The 22,303-nt window shown below is 36.0% G+C and overlaps 1 protein-coding gene and 1 non-coding gene across 5 annotated transcripts in view; one reads left to right on the top strand and one right to left on the bottom strand.

Annotated features, from left to right (window-relative positions):
- The window catches only part of CRPPA (CDP-L-ribitol pyrophosphorylase A), a 318,329-nt gene that overhangs the window by 271,089 nt on the left and 24,937 nt on the right, over positions 1 to 22,303 (top strand). The window lies entirely within an intron of this gene.
- LOC123952422 lies at positions 13,523 to 13,626 on the bottom strand. The gene has a single exon (XR_006820660.1). It is a non-coding gene; the product is annotated as a small nucleolar RNA U13 (small nucleolar RNA).

The following is a 22,303-nucleotide window of genomic DNA, read 5'->3' on the forward strand; positions in this document are numbered from 1 at the left end:
AAGGAACAGAGACAATATACAGTAGCAGTCACCTTACAGGCAATACAATGGCACTAAATTCATATCTCTCAATAGTTACCCTAAATGTAAATGGGCTAAATGCCCCAATCAAAAGACATAGGGTATCAGAATGGATAAAAAACCAAAACCCATCTATATGTTGCCTACAAGAAATTCATTTTAGACACGAAGACACCTCCAGATTTAAAGTGAGGGGGTGGAAAACAATTTACCATGTTAATAGGCATCAGAAAAAAGCTGGGGTGGCAATCCTTATATCAGATCAATTAGACTTTAAGCCAAAGACTATAATAAGAGATGAGGAAGGACACTATATGATACTCAAAGGGTCTGTCCAACAAGAAGATCTAACAGTTTTAAATATCTATGCCCTTAACGTGGTTTCAGCCAACTATATAAACCAATTAATAACAAAATCAAAGAAACACATCGACAATAATACAATAATAGTAGGGGACTTTAACACTCCCCTCACTGAAATGGACAGATCATCCAAGCAAAAGATCAATAAGGAAATAAAGGCCTTAAATGACACACTGGACCAGATGGACCTCACAGATCTATTCAGAACCTTTCATCCCAAAGCAACAGAATACACATTCTTCTCTAGTGCACATGGAACATTCTCCAGAATAGATCACATCCTGGGTCCTAAATTAGGTCTCAACCGGTATCAAAGATTGGGGTCTTTCCCTGCATATTTTCAGACCACAATACTCTGAAGCTAGAACTCAATCACAAGAGCAAATTTGGAAAGAACCCAAATACATGGGGACTAAAGAGAATCCTTCTAAACAATGAATGGGTCAACCAGGAAATTAAAGAAGAATTGAAAAAATTCATGGAAACAAATGATAATGAAAACACAATGGTTCAAAATCTGTGGGACAAAGCAAAGGCAGTCCTGAGAGGTAAATATATAGTGGTACAAGCCTTTCTCAAGAAACAAGAAAGGTCTCAAGTACACAACCTAACCCTACACCTAAACGAGCTGGAGAAAGTACAGCAAAGAAAGCCTAAACCCAGCAGGAGAAGAGAAATCATAAAGATCAGAGCAGAAATCAATGAAATAGAAACCAAAAAAACAATAGAAAAAAAATCAATGAAACTAGGAGCTGGTTCTTTGAAAGAATCAATAAGATTGATAAACCCCTGGCCAGACTCATCAAAAAGAAAAGAGAAAGGACCCAAATCAATAAAATCATGAATGAAAGAGGAGAGATCACAACTAACACCAAAGAAATACAGACAATTATAAGAACATACTATGAGCAACTCTACGCCAACAAATTTGACAATCTGGAAGAAATGGATGCATTCCTAGAGAGAGATAAACTACTACAACTGAACCAGGAAGAAATAGAAAACCTGAAGAGACCCATAAGCAGTAAGGAGATTGAAACAGTCATCAAAAATCTCCAAACAAACAAAAGCCCAGGGCCAGACGGCTTCCCAGGGGAATTCTACCAAACATTTAAAGAAGAACTAATTCCTATTCTCCTGAAACTGTTCCAGAAAATAGAAATGGAAGGAAAACTTCCAAACTCACTTTATGAGGCCAGCATCACCTTGATCCCAAAAGCAGGCAAGGATCCCATAAAAAAAGAGCTACAGACCAATATTCTTGATCAACACAGATGCAAAAATTCTCACCAAAATACTAGCCAAAAGGATTCAACAGTACATTAAAAGGATTATTCACCACAACCAAGTGGGATTTATTCCAGGGCTGCAAGGTTGGTTCAACATCCGCAAATTAATCAGTGTGATACAATACATTAATAAAAGAAAGAACAAGAACCATATGATACTCTCAATAGATGCTGAAAAAGCATTTGACAAAGTACAGCATCCCTTCCTCTGCATCTCCTGGATTTTAATGCTTGTTCCCTTCAATGATTCTCTCCAATAGACCCTCTGCTCCCCTCTCTGTTTCTTCTTCTTCTGGAATCCCAATTATTCTAATGTTGTTTCGTCTTATGGTGTCACTTATCTCTCGAATTCTCCCCTCATGGTCCAGTAGCTGTTTGTCCCTCTTTTGCTCGGCTTCCTTATTCTCTGTCATTTGGTCTTCTATATCACTAATTCTTTCTTCTGCCTCATTGATCCTAGCAGTGAGAGCCTCCATTTTTGATTGCACCTCATTAATAGCTTTTTTGATTTCAACTTGGTTAGACTTTAGTTCTTTAATTTCTCCAGAAAGGGCTTTAATATCTCCAGAGAGGGTTTCTCTAATATCTTCCATGCCTTTTTCGAGCCCGGCTAGAATGTTCAGAATCGTCATTCTGAACTCTAGATCTGACATAGTACCAATGTCTGTGTTGATTAGGTCCCTAGCCTTTGGTACTGTCTCTTGTTCTTTTGTTTGTGGTGATTTTTTCCGCCTTGTCATTTTGTCCAGATAGGAGGATATGAAGGAGCAAATAAACTACTAATAGGGTGGCAAAGACCCCGGAAAAATGCGCTGTAACCAAATCAGAAGAGACCCCAAATTGTGGGGGGGGGGGAAGGGGATAAAAAACAGGTTCTGAAAAAAAAAAAGAAAAAAAAAAAAAGAAAAAATTTAAAAAATAAAACAAATAAAAAAATATAAAAAAGAAAGAAAAAATATATATATTTAGATGAACTAGTCAAAAAACATTAAAAAAGAAAAGGGTAAAAGTTTTTAAAAAAATTTAGCAGAAGAAGAAAAAAGAAAAAAGAAAAAAAATTGAAAAAAGAAAAAAAATAAATAAAAAATTGAAAAAAGAAAAAAAAAATTGAAGTAGCCGCAAGACTAAAGAATCATGGGGAGAAAGCCATGAGTTCCGTGCTTTGCTTTCTCCTCCTCTGGAATTGCTCTGCTGTCTTAGGAATTGAATCTGCTTTCTCCTTGATAGATGAACTTCGTCCTGGCTGGATATTTTGTTGATCTTCTGGGGGAGGGGCCTGTTGTAGTGACTCTCAAGTGTCTTTGCCCGAGGCGGGATTGCACCGCCCTTACCGGCGGCCGGACTAAGTAATCGGCTCGGGTTCGCTTTTGGGAGCTTCTGTTCCCTGAACGCTTTCCGTAGAGTTCCGGAGGACGGGAATGAAAATGGCGGCCTCCCAGTCTCCGGCCCGGAGGAGCCGAGAGCCTGGGGCCCCACTCCTCAGTGCGCCCCCAGAGGACAGCACCCAATCACTCCCGTATCCCCAGCCTCTAGCCGCGCTCCGAGCTCACCCAGCCCGCGACCAGTTCAAGGTAACCCCGAGCTGAGAGTTCAGTCCTCGGCTCTGTCTTTGCAGCCGGTTTCTCCGTTCTAATACCTGCGAGCTCTCCGACTCTCTGACACCCCCGATCCTTCTGTGACCTTGCGGGGCCTGGGGCCACGCTGGCCCCGCGTGGGCTTCACCCCGGTTTAGCCCCTGGAGCAATGTCCCTCAGTGGAACAGACTTTTAAAAGTCCTGATTTTGTGCTCCGTTCCTCCGCCGCTTGCCGGGAGCCGGCCCCTCCCCCCGCGGTCTATCTTCCCGTCGTTTTAGATTCACTTCTCCGCCAGTCCTACCTTTCAGAAAGTGGTTGATTTTCTGTTTCTAGAGTTGCTGTTCTTCTCTTCGCTCTCCCGTTGGATTTGTAGGTGTTTGCTATGTTTAGATAAGCTATCGAGCTGATCTCCTGTTACCTGATGTAGTCTCAGGCTGCTACTTCTCCGCCATCTTCACAGCATCCCTTCCTGATCACAACTCTTCAAAGTGTAAGGATAGAGGGCACATACCTCAATATTATCAAAGCCATCTATGAAAAACCCACCGCAAATATCATTCTCAATGGAGAAAAACTGAAAGCTTTTCTGCTAAGGTCAGGAACACGGCAGGGATGTCCATTATCACCACTGCTATTGAAAATAGTACTAGAAGTCCTAGCCTCAGCAATTAGACAACAAAAGGAAATTAAAGGCATCCAAATTGGCAAAGAAGTCAAAGTAACCCTCTTTGCAGATGATATGTTACTATATGTGGAAAACCCAAAAGACTCCACACCAAAACTGATAGAACTTGTACACGAATTCAGTAAAGTGTAGGATATAAAATCACACTTGGTATTTACCCTAAAGCTACAATTGTAGTGATCCAAAGGGGCACGTGCACCCGAATGTTTATAGCAGCAATGTCTACAATAGCCAAACTATGGAAAGAACCTAGATGTCTATCAACAGATGAATGGACAAAGAAGAGGTGGTATATATACACAATGGAATACTATGCAGCCATCAAAAGAAATGAAATCTTGCCATTTGGGACGACATGGATGGAACTAGAGGGTATCATACTTAGTGAAATAAGTCAATCGGAGAAAGACAACTATCATATGATCTCCCTGATATGAGCACGTGGAGATGCAACATGGGGGGTTAGGGGGGTAGGAGAATAATAAATGAAACAAGATGGGATTAGGAGGGAGCCAAACAATAAGTGACTCTTAAGCTCACAAAAACAAACAGGGTTGCTGGGGGCCGGCGGTGGGGTTATGGACATTGGAGAGTGTATGTGCTGTGGTGAGTGCTGTGAAGTATGTAAACCTGGCGATTCACAGACCTGTACCCCTGGGGATAAAAATACATTATATATTTATAAAAAAATTAAAAATTAAAAATTAAAAAAAAAGAGCTTAGAGTAGAACTGGGTTTAAGTAGGGGAAATTCATATTTTTTTTTTCACAAGGAAAGTTCTGTTGTTTAATTCTTGAATGTAGGTAATTAAGCTACTACTTCATAAATGGCATCTGTCGTATGAAGGCCATGCTCAGTAGAGACAGCACAGAACAGAGGTATGTGTGATGACGAAGTCAGAGTATTCTTGGAACCACACATATTTATATCAGGCTACCGATAGAAGGTTGGATTTAAAAGATGAATCCTTGAGTATTTGTAAGGAGATAGATGAGAGCATGTGGCATGAATCAGTTGAATGCTTTTCTGAAATCCAGGGTGTTGCCTCTTTATAAGAGAGCGTGGGGTGTCACTTGTGACATCATCCCAGTTTTAGGATTTCAAATGAGATGAGTGTAAAATTCATTGGATTCAATTAAATTTTCTAAAATGGTTATTTAGGCACAAGATGCTAAGTTGCTTAAGGCTTTTGTCCTCAAGTTTTAGTACAAAGTGTGTACTACTTGTTATTTGAAGCCTTTATCTACTACACGTTCTTTATATAGAAATGCCTTTGATGATAAACGCAGATACCAACTGGCATATAAAATATAAGCTTGTAGCCAACTTGGTAATGAAAATACTGCGTGCCCCCCCCCCCCCCAAATATATCCAGGTCTTAAGTCCTGGAACCTGTGAATATGTTACTTTACATGGCAAAAGAAAATTAAGGTTGCAGATTCAAATAAGGTTGCTAATCAGCTGACCTTAAAGAAGGGAGATTAACCTGGGTAATTGAGTAGACTCAGCGTATTCACAATAGAGTTTTAAAGTAGAAGAGGGAGACAGGAGAATCAGATGTGAAGTGAGAAAGATGTGACCATCTAGTGCTGACGTTGAAAGCCAAAGAATGTGGGTAACTTCTAGAAGCTGTAAAAGGCAGAAAAAGTCTCCCCTAGAGCCTTTAGCTCAATGAGATCTGTATGAGTTCTGACCAATAGAACTATAAAATAATAAATTTGTATTGTTTTAAGCCACTGACTTTGTGGTCATTCATTATGACAACAAATTGAAAATTAATACCTCAACATTTAATAGTGGTAAGGAACATTTATAGCTTATTGTTTGAAAATGCTTCAAACAACATGCTGTATATTAATGACAAGGAGTTGGAGAATAAAATGTCAAAATTATTAGAATTTAATACCATAGTTTAAAATCATGATTTTTTTTAATATTAAGTGAGTATAACTTTAGTAAAAATCTTAGAATAGTATAGTTGTTTTGTTTTTAAATCCTTGCAGATGAAGCAAAAACAATTTGAGTCAAACCATAATGAAGTTTAATGATATAATTGATTTTAAAAGGGGAATATACATATTTTTAAATACAATAGAATTAAAAATATACTGGTGCCCAGATTAATTGGATATTAACAGCATAATGAAGTACTTCAAATCTGAGGAATCATGTTTTTTATAAGTCATGATCTTGGTGAAAAGATTTCCGCAATAATTCATATTTTCTTCAAGTTCCCAAAATTCATAATGAAGTGCGTGTACATGTCTGGGGGTGGGGGATATGCTTTAACGAAATAAGAATCATTTTCTCGGGGTTGAAAATTACACCATAATGAAATTTCCCAGGAAAGGTTTGGTGTTGAGGCCAGGTCTCTCACATAAGCGATTGAATACATGACTATGTATGTTTCTGCAATTTAAAATGAATCATGTGCAAAATGCGTTTTGACACTTAAAGCAAATGTGCAGTTACTAATTTAAGAATTTTAAAGAGCCTCTCATGAAGACTGCCAGTGAAGAACTAGTAGGTGATTTTCCTTTCAGAAAAGTTACTAATGTTTGAAAAGCTTTATTTTACCCCTGTCTTCCAGCCACCAGTCTCTCCCAAGAAAACTTTGAATCTAGATTATTACAGAATATTCCAGGAATATCAAATACCAAATACTTGGTACTTTAATGTAATAGAGTGCCTCCACATTTTGGCTAAATTTATGAAGTATGTTTCCAAAAGCTTACATTTTTTAAAGTTAGCCAGTAAGCTGCACTGTGGCTGTTGTATATACTATAATAGTATGTCCTATTTGGAAGGGACATTAATTTCTTCTACTTCCGGGTTGATATTCTCCTTAAGATAAGAAATTTTGTCTCAGTTCATAAAATAATATTGCTAGATTGATATTCAGTACATCTAAAATCACACTTGCTGCTTGTATTATCTCTTTGAATTTAAATTTACTTATCTCTAATTAGACCCTTAATTGTCTCTCCTTCTTTGTTGTCGTATGCCTCGAATTACACAATATATTAGAAATGCATGTGAAATAATCTAAGACATGCATTCCCAGAATTCCCTACCTCCCCACCCTCCACCAAAAGAGTTAATGACAACATGGTGAAATTTATTTGCGAAATTATGTTACTGCATTGCACTGATAGAGACTCAGGATTTATATTGACTTATAAAACATTCTGAGTAGTCAGGCAAGAAAGAGGCCAATTTACCCCAGCATTTCCTATACTTAGTAGACTGTAATGCCCCGAACATAGAATACAAGTTTTCTAATGTTGTTTGGAAAATGCCTTCACACAGAAATTTACACATGAGGAAACTGAGGCCTCAGGCTTATAGCTTGGTCATGGGGCGGAAGGTACCACATCATTACACTCAGCAGAATTGCCTTTATTTTCTTCTTTACACTTTGTAGATAGAGAACCACAGAGGTTTAATAGGTTTTTTTATGGGATTGGGGGTTTTAGAAACAATTCTTAGTATCTTTGATTGCATAACTTTTTTTTTTTTTTTTAAAGATAGGGATAAAGAAAGGTGGGGAGGGACAGAGGCAGAGAGGATCTTAAGGAAACTCCCCACTGAGTTTGGAACCCAACACGGGCTCGAAATGATTCACAACACTGAGATCATGACCTGAGCTGAAATCAAGAGTTGGACACTTAATTGACTGAACTACCCAGGGACCCCTAATTGCATCAGTTTAAAATTTGCTTATTGTTGTTACTATTAGTATCATCATTGTTATATTCCGTTTGATCCTAACTTGCCTGTTTTCAAAGGGTTTGTGGTGACTCTAGTAGAAATTGTGCATGATATTTACTTTATGACTGCATACTAATAATTTTACAGAACCATACTTGAGTCTAAAAGCATAATGTGATAGTTTTGTGGAAAACTTAACTGAGGTTCAAAAACTCTACTCATTTCATACAATTATTTATATATATTATGTGTTAATTCTGTGACACCTATTAAATAAATTGTATGTAAAGTTTAGTATATGTGACTATAAATCAACCACATGAATCTTCTTCCTCTTGATTACGAACATTACCGTAATTATGTTTCCCGAGGAGAGTCAGTTCTATTCAAACAATAGAAGCCAGCAAGTTGAAGGCCTGATTTTCTGTGCTATGGTGCTTAACCTTGTTTCTATGGATACTTAACATACTACTGAACTCCAGCTAACGTGAATCTCATGCATGTCCATAAGTTTCTGTGCTATACTTTTCTGGCCTTGGGTTTTTACTAACTTGTGTCTCAAAATTGTTGCATAGAGAAGTTTTTAATTCTCTGGATGTCTAACGATAAAATCTTTCCTGAATAATGGAAAGTTTTACCCTCTAAATACCCAGAAGCGTATATTTCAAACTCATTTAACCTTCAAGTACTTGACTCTCAGAGAGGAAGCTTATATATAGGTAAGGTTTGTGTGTGTGTGTGTGTGTGTTTGTGTGTGCTTTTATTTCTAAGATGGGGATGACAGTCATGGTTCTGATGGTCATGATGTGAACTTGTATACTGTTTGCCATATGAAGTGCTATTCTCAGTGCTTTGTATTCATTAATTCAGCCAGTTACAAGATAGAGAATATTTTCTATTTTTCCCAACCTCACTTTTTAATTGTGAGCTTCAAATAGAGTATAAAACTGACAAGCCTACCCTGTTACAAATATTTACTGTAATTCTTTTCTTGATCTATTTCAAGCACTTGTTACTCATTTTTAAATCATCTTGGTGAAATCTTACTATAATTTTTATTTGAGGAAGAAAAAACTAAGTTATAGGTGAACTAGGTTGAGATTGATTACTCTTTGCTCTGGTGATTTTATAATGTATTAATGTGCTAAAATCTAGAAGTACTTAAAACCTCATTAGAATTTAACACAAGATAGAATTTTGAATTATACATTATTCTCAAGAAGAGATTTATTACAGACCTATACTTATAATGTAGATGGTGCATTTTGAATAGACTAGGAATGTAGCCAAAGATATTTAAAATACTAGTGTATGGGTATAATGTAGGAAGCTCTTAGCACAGACTTTTTTTTTTTTTTTTAGGAAAGGGGGACTGTTTTGAAATAATTGTTTTCCCATGACTAGCTCAAAATCAATAGTTTTATTAGCATTTATATTTGAATTACCAGAATCTGTGTGTAGTCTTTCTATTACTATATAATCTTTTTTATACAATATAGAACTTAATTCTTAAAATTAGAAACCTTTTCACATTAAGTGTGGTCCTGTATTTAAATTAAGATGAGTCCATGAATATTTTGTACTCAGTGGAAGATCCAGGCTTGTCTAAAATTATTCATACAAAGACTTTGCTGGCATTTTCTCATCAAACAATTTGAAATGTAGTTAAATAAATAATATTTCTAGCACTCTGATAATTACTAGCCTGGGAAAGATAAGAATTATAGTGAATGGTAGAATATATGATGCTTTTTTTGGTATGCCCTCTAAAATGAAATATTTTAATACTCATATTTACATAGCTCACTTAAATCTCTTATGTTTAATGTTTTAGATTTGTTTGTCTCTGTAAGAAAGTAAATCAAAAGTTCTGAGTTCTGTACAGCTTTTAGCTCTTTTAGGGTTATATTTTCTTATCTCATTTATATATATTAGAGAAGACAAATACAGAAAAGTGGGTTCTTGGTGTTTTACATGAATTCAGACATCAAGTGTTGATAAAATATTTAAGAAATTGTATAATTAAAGCATAGGTGTCAAAATATTTTTTATGAATTATTATAAAGTAACTTTTCTTATAAAGGGTGAGAGAAGATAACAAGGGTTTTTTGGTGCTCATCTCTACTATTGTAACACAAAAGCAGCCACAGACAAACTGTAAATGAGTGGTTGGCCATGTTCCAATGGCACATTTCAAAGAGAAGAAATAACATTGATTTGTTCTGAGGGCCGTAGTTTCCCGACCCCTGGTATGAGATCACAACTGACATGGAAGGAGGAAGGTGTAGGAAACAGAATGCAAACTGGACAATTAGGAAGGATCAACCAAGCAAAGGTTCTTCAGCTCAGGTCCACTGACGGGTTTTAGGCATTAACATGCAACATGTTGTGTGCTGGTTTTGTTTTGTTTTGTTTTTGACTTATATCTCTTTTTTCCATTTCAGATGTAGAGTGCAATGATTAATCAGTTGCTTATAACACCCAGTTCTCATCACGTCACTTGCTCTTCTTAATGCTCATCATCCAGTTACCCTATCCCCCTACCCATCTTCCCTCCAGCAACCTTCAGTTTGTTTCTTAGACTTAAAAGTCTCTCATGGTTTGCCTCTCTCTCTGGGAGGACTTCCCATTCAGTATTCTCTCCCTTCTCCTATAGTCCACTGCACCATTTCCTTGTATTCCACTGCTTTCTTTTTCTTGTGAAATATGTCACGCCTGTCTTTACTGCCTGAGGCATATCCTACCTGAGGATTTGTGCACCCTAAATTTTAAAAACCATTCTGTTTGTTGGGGCGCCTAGGTGGCTCAGTGGGTTTAAAGCCTCTGCCTTCAGCTCAGGTCATGATCCCAGGGTCCTGGGATCGAACCCCAAATCGAGCCCCACGTCGGGCTCTCTGCTCCACAGGGAGCCTGCTTTCTCTTCTCTCTCTGCCTGCCTCTCTGCCTGCTTGTGATCTGTCTGTCAAATAAATAAATAAAATCTTTGGAAAAAAAAGTATTCTGTTTGTTAAAAATGGCAGCAGTTTATAGATAAATGTGTCCCAGATTATTGAAACAGATATGTAGGAGATGCTGAGAAATACTCCAGCCTCACCAAAGTTTTCCATGAATTAGAAAGGCTGTTCCAGGGGCGCCTGGGTGGCTCAGTGGGTTAAAGCCTCTGCCTTCGGCTCGGGTCATGATCCCAGGGTCCTGGGATCGAGCCCCGCGTTGGGCTCTCTGCTCCACAGGGAGCCTGCTTCCTCCTCTCTCTCTGCCTGCCTCTCTGCCTGGTTGTGATTTCTCTCTGTCAAATAAATAAAATATTTAAAAAAAAAAAAAGAAAGGCTGTTCCTATAAGACTGAGATAAAAAGGATTATAAAAGGCCATTGTTTTGAAACTGTGCCGTAAGGAAAAACTGACAGGTTGGTCAGGGGCTTCTGTGGATGGTGAGGTCAGAAAAGAGTGTCATTGCTGCTCCTGATTTTTCAACTGAGGCAATTCAACTTTATTGAGCATTTCAAGTCTCTGCCTGTTAATATATATGAATAAAAAAATAAGATAAAACTTCTTAAAAACTACTGTATAATAATAAATTGATGATATAAATATAGTACTTATGTTTTCTTTTTTCTGTCCTAGCCTGTACAGTATTTCTTTGGATATACTTTATCATGGGCAATAATTCTGCTTGGCTTTTTTAAAACATGATATGATATGATATGATATGATGTGATATGATATGATATGATATGATAATGGCAAAATAATACTAATCTTTAATTAGGTCTGTGGGAAATATGGATGACCAGACTATGAGTCTGTTAAGCATGGCACCTCTTTATATTTTGTTGCAGGTTTTCTGCTCTGGAAAAGCAATGTAACTATTGATGATTATTAGTCTTGGCATTCCAGTGTAGAAAGTTCTGCCAAGTATCTAAATTGGGATTATTTAAGTAATGTTATTAACTCTTAAGCCATATAGTATTTCAGTCTGGGTAACACAAGAGATGCATTTTATGTTCCTTCCTTCCTTTATTGATGAATTTTTCTTAAGTGCCTACTATATGCTAAGCTCCAGGGATCTGAAGGAGAATATGTAGTTTCATTGCAAGGGGGTGGTGGGGGAAGCATTTGGCTGCTGTATCACATTTCTATTTTGAATTATTTTAGTATTAATACTATCCACTTGGAAAAAACTCATGATATTGAGTAATTTAATTTATAAGCATTAACTTCTTAAAATGTGATATTTGATCAGGACTTTTTCGGATCTCCCCTTTAAACCTTAAAAAAATTCTGGTGTATACGGAGTAGGTTCAGGGGTGGACCTGTCAGATTTTGTCGTCTCTGTTTTGCAGATGAAAAAGAAAATGAGAATGGAGAACCTTAATGAGATACCCAAGGGCACACTGTTCTTACATCAGAGATCTACTAAATTGCCCATTTCCTCCTCCTCCTATTCTTGACTCCACTCCACTCTTCCTCTCCCCAGTTCCTAGCCTTGTGTCTTTCTCATATCTACTCAGATTGAATAGGTCCTTTAAAATGTTCAGTAAATGCTTTGACTAATGATTCTTACTCTCTACCATTCATCAAAATACAACATAATTTTAAAGAAGAATATGTATTTTTAATTGTTTTCAGAATATATAGACAATTTTATATAACTAGAGGGTATATTAAGCTCATCAAGTTCATTTTATCCTTGTGTTTATGTTTTGATGCTCCTGTAGGATTGCAGTTATAATAAGCTCACACACCTCATTGATGTAAGATAAAACATGAAGCACAGGTTAATACAGGTAAATGGAGACTTACGGCATAATTTGGATACCCCCTGATGATCTCTTAAAAGCTCTTGAGTCTAAAACATACTTGGTTAATAGCTTTTGCATGTACTTCAAATTTATTTTTTCTGTTTCTCAGGTTCTACAGTTTCATGTTTTTCCCTCACTCCAAAATACAATACCTTTGCCAGTTCTACCCAAATCCTTTTCTTGAAAAATTATAGATAGTTAAGCTATAAATGGTTTTTCTATCTGAAAGATTATTGTAGGTGGTAAGTAAACAGCAGACATTCTCTAGAAATGATGATCTTGTTTTCACATAAATATGTTCAGTTAGAGAAATATGCCAGAGATATATGAATAGTTGACATAGTTTATGTTCTATTAACCTTGCTTATTTTTGTAGCATGTTTTATTGTCTTAAAATTAATGTTATCTATTTTTGGCCACTTCAAAAATGAATAAAGCTTATGTTGTAAAATAGTTTTCCTACATGGTATTTTCTTGAAGTTTTAATAAAGCATTACTGGTTTAATAAAGCATTACTAGTTTAATCATCACTCACTGCTCATATTTTGTGCAAAATTATAATTGCAGGCATTCACTGTACGATTCATCATGGGTTGTTTATGTACCCCAAACAGTATGGTAATGAAAAAGCAAAGGTCATGGCTATCTCTAAATCTAGCTCAGAATCATTCATTAAGTTTATTCTCATTATTTTTGTGTACAAAATGCTTATAAAAAAATAGAACCACCAAAGCAGTGGATATCCTTTTTTTTTTTTTTTTTTTTGATTTATTTATTTATTTGACAGAGACATCACAAGTAAGCAGAGAGGCAGGCAGAGAGAGAGAAGGAAGCAGGCCCCCAGCTGAGCAGAGAGCCCAACGCAGGCCTCAATCCCAGGACCCCAGGACTATGACCTGAGCTGAAGGCAGAGACCTTAACCCACTGAGTCATCCAGGCGCCCCAAAGCAGTGGATATTCTAATGAAAAACTGAAGTATAGTGTCAGTGGAATTTGAAGGGAAAATTCAACCTCTCTTTGGAATAAATGATTGAAAATTAAATTTAAATAATATATAGTGTTTGGGGTCCCCCCCCCACATCAGACAAGTAATGTGCCAAGGTCATTACAAGGTTTGAAGGAGGCACATATTACACAAAGGTGTGAACACCCAATCATCAAGCTTATGAACTACAAAAGGATCTACTGATCTTAATCATATGCTAATAAAGGGAGATTTTGTGTAGCTGTCTCTAAACTTCAATCCTCCTTTGAGAATTTAATTTTGAATACCATATGTCTATAGAATTGTTATCATTAAAAATATGTACAGTTAATACATGAACCCATACATTTCATAAAACAATTTTCAAAGTACAGAAGTGTAATAAAGAGCAAAATCCCTTTTTGTCCACCTAGTTCCCTCCCTTCCCATGCTTAATCACAACAAAAAGGTTGAAGTATAGATCACTAGAGTTGAATATCTCAGTTATCCTTTCTGAAGTAGTATCTTAATCTTGTTTTCTGTAGTAAAGCACTTCAAGAAATTATCTTACAAATTCAAGTGGCACAAATTATAGATCTCAGGGCTCCCAGATATTGGGAATACTTTTAAAGATCTTAATCTAGACACAAATCTTAAATTAAAATGTATACACACATATATGAAGATATAGGTAATGTGTAGATGTATCAGGTATATACGTGAGTGTATTATATATGTGTGTGTAGCAAATACATGGAAAAATCACTTCAGAGATTTCATGGAGGAAAGTAGGTATCCATTAGTTATTGGGCTGGAATGAGAGGTGGGTAGTGGAAACATAAAGCTGATAAATCAGAAATATACATGTGTGTGTATATGTATATATGTGTGTGTGTGTGTGTGTGTGTGTGTGTATGTATGTTTGTATAATATAAACTATATATTTTGGGCTCTATATATTAATCATAAAACTATATTCTATGCAATATTAATAAAATATTTTAATACATTAAATGTTATTTATTATAAATGTTATTTATGGTATGTAAATATATATTACACATAATATATAAGCTACTGTGTATATAAAATCTTCCCATTACCCTCCTCTTATTCTACCCCAGTAAATAATGGATACCTAATTTGTTAAATATTCTCCATATAATGCTGGTGTTTCATGCATTTGACGCAATGGAGACACCATGAGAAAAAAATATATATTTGTCTCCAACACTAGAAGTTCCTTAAGAATAAAGAGCATTTGTTACTTAGCAATTGTTGGCATTAATTTGTAACTGTTTCAAGTTCTACCCATTTGAAGTCAGTCTAGTTGGTAATTGAGTACTTCTTGAACTTCAGAAAGAGTGGCACTTAGAATCATAGAAAAAAATTATTTTTGAAATGCAGATGGAACTAGACTTAATACACAGGACACTCAGTTATTTGCTCTGTAAACTTGGATGAGATACTTAATTTTTTTAAGTTTATTTTCCTCATCTGTAGAGATAAAAGTTATATCATGGGGTTATTAAGTCTATTAAATGAGTTCATTTAAAACGTTTGGTAAAAGTCGGGTAAAAAACCTTAGTTCTGATCTATATTTAAATATCTTGAAATGATTCCTGTGCTTTAATATCAATTACCAGTTTATAGTAAAATATTTAATACTTAAATTTTATACATATGTGGTCAAGGTGAATTAAGAATTTCATTTGCCATTTAATCTATTCTTCCTTAGTAATTGGCTTCAAGTATCACACAGTTTCATTTTTTATCTAAGAAGATAAAATTGAAGAGCCACTTAGAAGTAAGCTAAAAAGTATGAGAATTTGGGACACAAAAAAGGAGCCAGTGGAGAAGAAAGCCATGTGCTTCTCAACTTTTCTTCTAGAAAGAAGATAGGGATACTTGCCTCTGCCAAAGACATGGAAGGGAAACGGTACATAAATACATTATAAAGGGCACTGTAAGAGTTTTCATGCTTCAGAGATAAACAGATAATCATTACCATATACAAGTTAAAAATAGTATGGAAATAGTTTTTCATGGAAGATTAACAACCGAAGCCAGAAATGTTTGTGGTTGCTCATATGGAAATTGCTTTGTTAGATGAATGTACTGACTGGGCAAGAAGTAGTCAGGAATTTGTGTGAGCTGTGACACTCAGAGTTCAAAATCCTTTACCAAGTGGTTCTGATTTCAGATAACGTTGCATATGTTGGTAGAACTATCATTTCTCTTTTGGCTTTTGAATCATTTATGAACAAGATATTTTTTTAAGAGAAAAGAATAACCTTCCCTCCAGCCTTGTTTATTATCAGAGTGTAACATTCATGTGTGCTTGCTTAAGTGTTCATAACAAGCTTGTAGATCCCAAAAGGAGCTGAAGAATTATTTCTGGTGGTCTTTGAATGTGTAATTGCTGCCAGCTGAGGAAGCGAAATTTCAAATCAGTTTCAGGAACTTTCACAAATAACACTTAACATAATTATAAGGCATAAAGCTCAATATATAGTTTATGTAACAGAGTCTTACCTAACCACAGAATAGTCAAAGAACAGTCAGACAGAAGTCTTCACAGAGGTATATAGTAACCTTTGGCTTGACATGATACTTCTTTAGATTTATTAAACCTTCTGGCTGTGCATTTGAAATTAAGTCTGTTTAAAACATCCTTGTATGAATTTTCTATTTGCTGTGAGCATTTCCAGGAGCATCTAACAATAATGATAAAAAGGTGATCATCAAAAGGCAGAAAATCCTCCATCTTTGCTTAAGCTTATTGGAATTAAGTAGTTTTGAGATCTTGGCGAAGGACATTTAGTGTTACTTCGTTACTTTTCAAAACAGTGTATTCAACTTTTAGGGAAATAAAATTTTTAAAGTTCAGATTCCTAGATGGGTATATTACTAAGTAATCATACTACAAAATTATTGTTACTTTTCAGAGACATTGAATACAGTGTTCACTTAAATAGGGAACTTCTCATGATACCTTTGCTTTATGGTTAGATTTCATTTTGTGCAACTTTTAAGAATCATTTCTAATATTTTGACAAAGGGTAAATTTATCTGTGTTGTGGCTAAAATTTGATCATAATTTGCAAAAGCAGGTTGAGAAATGTCAGGATTGCCCATATTCTTCCCGAATACATTTCTGTATCATTTACTCCTACGGTCATTTTTACATATCTGCTAAAACTTCAGAGAGTATTCTGGAGGTATTATCATTATGTACAGGCAGGTTTCATATGAAGAAGTCATCCACTCATTGTCTCTTTTTCCACACCTCCCTTGCCTCATTAAAAGATGTGCTTTCTTATCTACTTTTCCTTTTTTGAGTAGTATTTTCCCATTATATAGACTAGAAACTGGAATCATTGAGGGAATTCTGAATGCTTTCTTTGCCATGTGTGTAAGACCTACATTGATCGTGTGCTCATCATTTTAGCCAAGGTCTCCCTTTATACCTACAAATACTTTGTATCTACAAATAATTTCTCTCCCTACCTTTAATACAGTGGTTTTCAGCCAGAGGCAAATTTGCCCCCAGGAGACTTGTAGCAGTAATATCTGGAGACATTCTGAGTTGTCATGACTGAGGGTGTGGTGCTGTGGGCGCAGAGTGAGTAGAGGTTATGGACGATGACAAAGTTGCAGAAAGCATAGGACAGCCGCCAGTGGGCCTTCCTCAGCCCACAGAGAAAACCATGCTAAGGTTGAAAACTCCTGCTCCCATTTCTCTTTGGTCATTTCTCCTCGGGATGATTTTTTTTTTAATACTACTTTTGCTGCTTAAATCACCTGATGAGGCATCTTTAAGAGTATAATCTTGAGTATAAGATCTAAATTCTGTACCCTGGTTCCAAACTTGGTCAAGTCATACATTCCAGTGCTGCTGCTGTGGGGTCCTCCTGGCCTTTGTTAGGGTGTCGTCTTCACAGTCCTCCTTCTCTGGCGTGTATTTTGGGCCCCCATATCTTCACAGCATCTCCCTACCCCACTCCTGTTCAGTGGTGCCAGAGAATTCTACTCCATGCATTTCTGGATTCCAGCTCAGTCCTGGAAAGTTTAGTTGACCATTGCAAGAAATCGTTCCAATGAGTGAATGCCACTATCTGTTTCTAATTATTAACCATTTATTTTCTCATTTCTGTGATTATCTTTGCTTTAAAAAATCCTTTCTATCGGTGAAATCCATTTTGCAGTAATTATATGGAGTAATTTCCCTTTTGAAACCAGAAGTCTCACATACTTGAGGAGCAGAATGAAAAGCATCAGCCCCCTTGACTTTCTGCTAGATTTCAGAGCAGCCTGTGAGGCATTATCAGAGAATATTAAGATGTTAACCTTTGTATTATTCTTTAACTTTGTGACATATGTTTCACCATAAAAATCTTTAGCGATTATAAATCTTTTATGACAACACCTACCTGTTAACAGATTGCTTTATATCTCATGCTTCCCTATATAGCACTGTGTATATGCACAACAGATAGTTACTGTGTCAGCAGAGTAATGGGGCCAAGTCATCAAAAGTAGTACCAGAAACAAAGTAAACAGAACGCAGAATCTTGGCCAGGGAAGATTTGTAGAGTATGAGGGTGGAATAGATAAATATATTCATCTTTTTTGCTGAAAATTTACTAAAAATAAACCAAAACTAAAAACAAGATGTATGTTCCTTTCTGAAAAGAGGGAACCTACCCATCCTTAAATCACAAACTGCTAGGAATACCTTCCAGATGTTATTCAGCTTGGACCTAATTTTAAAAATAGGATGCAGAGATTCATTACTTATGTCCCTTGGCAGTATACAATGGAAGAAAGTTTGTTCAAGGGAGTTTCCCAATTACTGCACGTGGCAAAATGAGGCTGGGTCAGTGTTAGGAAGTTCATACTTGCCCTTCAGATATCCACTCTCCACTTTAGGAATGGGCAGTGTAAGAAGGAAGGATGGATCTGCAGTCATAGAGTTGTTTAGGTTTTTGGTGTTTTTTTTTTTATTGGTTTAATTCTGTTATAAGGATTAAATAAAACAAACAAGACAGATGCTGTTAGGTGCCCATCTCCTCACTTCAGAAACCCAATTTTATTTGACACAGCAGTATCATTTCTTACCCATGCAGTTTGGGATGGTCTCTGTGATGTAACTGAAGATTTTCTAGAGTCTTTATTTATTTATTTTTTAAAGATTTTATTTATTTATGTATTTGACAGAGAGAAAGGTCACGAGTAGGCAGAGTGGCAGGCAGAGAGGCAAACAGAGAGAGAGGCGGTTGGGGGGGGCGAGCAGGCTCCCCGCTGAGCAGAGAGCCTGATGCAAGGCTCGATCCCAGGACCCCGAGACCGTGACCTGAGCCGAATGCAGAGGCTTAACCCACTGAGCCACCCAGGTGCCCCTAGAGTCTCTATTTAAAGGGACCCTTTTCTCTCTTTCTTCCTCCCATCTGGAAAATATCCAGTGTGCACCATTAAAGGAACATAAATAATGCCGACTTCAAAAAAGAATATCATCTCTCTCTAGTAACCAAAATATCATAGCATATCTATTAGTTTTACCATGATAGTGAACTCACTATTACAGGTTTTTTGTTGCACCCAACTCCTATCAAGAGTTTGATCAGGACAACTGATTTTCTGAAGGATATGATAGGCATGCAATAGGTACAGTCTGAGATGACCGTAGGTAGAACGTGGGGGAAAAATTAAGTTCAGTAATTATTTATTTGAATATTGTGTGCATACCATTCATTGGCTCAGGTCTTATGTGAAGGTAGGTCATTACTCTGGAAAGAATGGGTCCTCTGACTTAGAATGGCAATGTGTCAGAAATGGTGGAAAATTCTTTCAGCAAAGAGAATGTCCTTTCTGGTCCCTGGAATTATTACATGTTGAGAATGAATGGGAAAGAAGAGGAAGGAGATGAAATGTAAATGTAGACTAGAAAAAGAGACAAAGTGATATCCTGAAAGAACTGCAGAAATTTATTAACAAATAGTGCCAGAAACCTAAATTTCCTTCCTTACACATTTTTTTTTTATTCGAAATACGTGCTTCCCTTCACAAATATGTGTTGGCTCCAACTTTGGTGTAGGTGTCACAAGAGATACTTTGGATGTAATGCTGAGCCTGAGCTGACAAGATAACATGGTTATCTGGTATGAGTCTAGAGCTCATAGAGCCAGGAGAGAATCACATAACCAACACCAAATTGGAACAGAGACAAGCGCTAAAAAGGAGAGGTACCACGAGAGCCATTATGGATGGATTTCACCTCAGCAGGCACGTCAAGAAAGACTTTTTTGAGCAAGAGGAATGAAAATAAAAAGCAACTTTGTCACCCAATCTGAAACCTCAAGGAAAGTAATGATGCAAGACAACATTCTAGAGAAAGGTTAAGAATGCCTATGACTGAAGAGAACTTAAGAGGCTTAAAAATAGGTTAAGGAGGTTAGAGTGGAGAGATAAAGGAGGAACATGATTATAGAGAAGCACAATGTGTGATTGACAAGATGGAGCAAGTCATTTTTTTCCTAAAAAATAATGGATTTGATAATACTAATTAAAATTGGATGGATTGCTAAAACTTTGAACTTTTTGTTTTATGCTTTTAAAACTAAAACTTTTTGTTTATGCTTTTACTCTCATGGCTTAGCTACAATAATCAAAGCAATATATACCAGTGTTTCTTATTTATAACTACACTATAAGGCTGAAAATAATTTATATATTACACACTTAGTCATGAAGTAAAACTATTTTCTGATGTCTACAGGTTGTTCATTACTGTTCTCCTTTCTTCTCTTCTACTCATCTTATTCTTAATCATAATAACTTTATTTCTATGACTGTCATAGTGTTTTATAAATGAAATATATTTGGCACGTTCTTAATTCCATCCATTAGAGGAGACCCCTACTAATGTGGTATATTATATTGGTCTAATTTGTCCTGCCTTATAACTTGGAAATGGTGAAGATTCTTCCTTTTCTTCACTGCCATGTCTTATGTCCTAGCCACTTGAGCTTTCTTGCCAACTTACTCCTTTGGCTCTGTTATTTGTCATCTGGTTTTTTTTTTCTTTCTTTTTTTTTTTTTTTTTTTTGTATTAGAAACCCCTTTTACCTGATTTACCGTTTATCTGAAAGTCACAAATTAGTGCCAACCCAGATTAGCAAACTTCTCATTTAAACACGCTTTTGATTCTCCTAACCATAGATTTGATTTCTTAAAGTTTTCTCTATCACTTTGGAAAAAGAAGAGAAAATAGCTTTCTTGTTCACTAGTATTGTTTGGAGGAGGTCGAGATGAATTTTAGTAAACTTGTAAGACTATGTCTCTGTTCTTTTTCTATATGACACCCGAGAACAGGAAAAGTGATTTCTGTTGTTTCTCTTGTTGCAGGTTTATGGCAACCTCAAAAATTGCATAAACTTACTGTTCTTGTAACTGAAATCTTGACCAAAATTAACATATTTTTGCAGTCTAAAAATGAGTCCGTTAACTATAAAACTGCATGAGTAAAATTTAATGTTAGAATGTTAGTTGTGTGTGTGTGTATGTGTGATTTAACTCTTTTTTAACATCCTACAAATGTAGAGTCAAATTACTGGTTATGAGTACATTTATTAATATTTGTTATTGAAAATTGTTTTAATTTGGAAATGTCAATACTTTACCTGACACTTTTCAAGACTTAATTATGACCATTTTATAGGTTTTTATTTGTCTGTCTTTGTTTTTGCTAATGTAATAATTGTCTTTTTTATTATAATTCATAATTGGTTATTGCCACTATTTTGAGAGCTACCAAGTTTTGTGAATGAGGTCTTTGAAAATATTGAATTTTATAGTTGGTTATTGCTATTATATAGGAAAGTGCACATTATTGTGTGGAATTGATTTTATACCTAAGTACCTACTGAACTCTGTGAACAGTCCACAGTTCTTTTATATATATATTTTTAAATATTTTATTTATTTGACAGACAGAGATCACAAGTAGGCAGAGAGGCAGGCAGAGAGAGAGAGGGAGAAACAGGCTCCCCACTGAGCAGAGAGCCCGATGCGGGGCTCGATCCCAGGACCCTGAGATCATGACCTGGGCCGAAGGCAGAGGCTTAAACCGCTGAGCCACCCAGGCGCCCCAGTTCTTTTATGTTTTTAAATGATTACTTTTTATGTTTAAGAAGGAGGCTACATTATATCTTATTTTCCAATATTTTAACCTTCTATTTATTGTTCTTGTTACATTAGCTAAGAAATCCAGTATACTGACATATGTTAGCCGTGACGTCAGTTATCCTTGTGCTTTCTTTAAGGTAATTCTTAAAGAAATTCTTATCCCCACTTTTTTACTTCTTTTTGTTTTGTTAGGAATATTTGTTGAATAGTACAAATACTAAATGTAATTAAAAGTTCACATTGTAGGGGTGCCTGGGTGGCTCAGTTGGTTGAGCGTCCAACTCTTGATTTTGGCTCAGGTCATGATTTCCAGTAATGAGATCAAGTCCCAGATAGGGTTCCAAGCTTGGTGGGAATCTTCTTGAGATTCTCTCCCTTTCCTTCTCCCCCACTCTCTGCCCCTCCCCGTTTGTTTACACACATAAGCACACTCTCTCTAAAATAAATAAATCTTACAAAAAAGTTCCTATTGGGTTTTCCCTTAATTTCATAATGTGTTAAATTACAGATTTTTATATGTTGAAACTAAACTAGAAACCTTAGTATAAACTCTTCTTTTTTATATCATATTGTGATAAGAAAATTATATGTATATTATTATAACTTTGAGTTAATACAGTATATTCCCATTATTATTACTGTATAAATATCATTTATTTCTTTTTTTTTTTAAGATTTTTTATTTATTTACTTGACACAGAGAGAGAG

The sequence above is a fragment of the Meles meles genome, chromosome 10, assembly GCF_922984935.1.
Source record: "Meles meles chromosome 10, mMelMel3.1 paternal haplotype, whole genome shotgun sequence".
In the NCBI taxonomy this organism is placed as follows: domain Eukaryota; kingdom Metazoa; phylum Chordata; class Mammalia; order Carnivora; family Mustelidae; genus Meles; species Meles meles.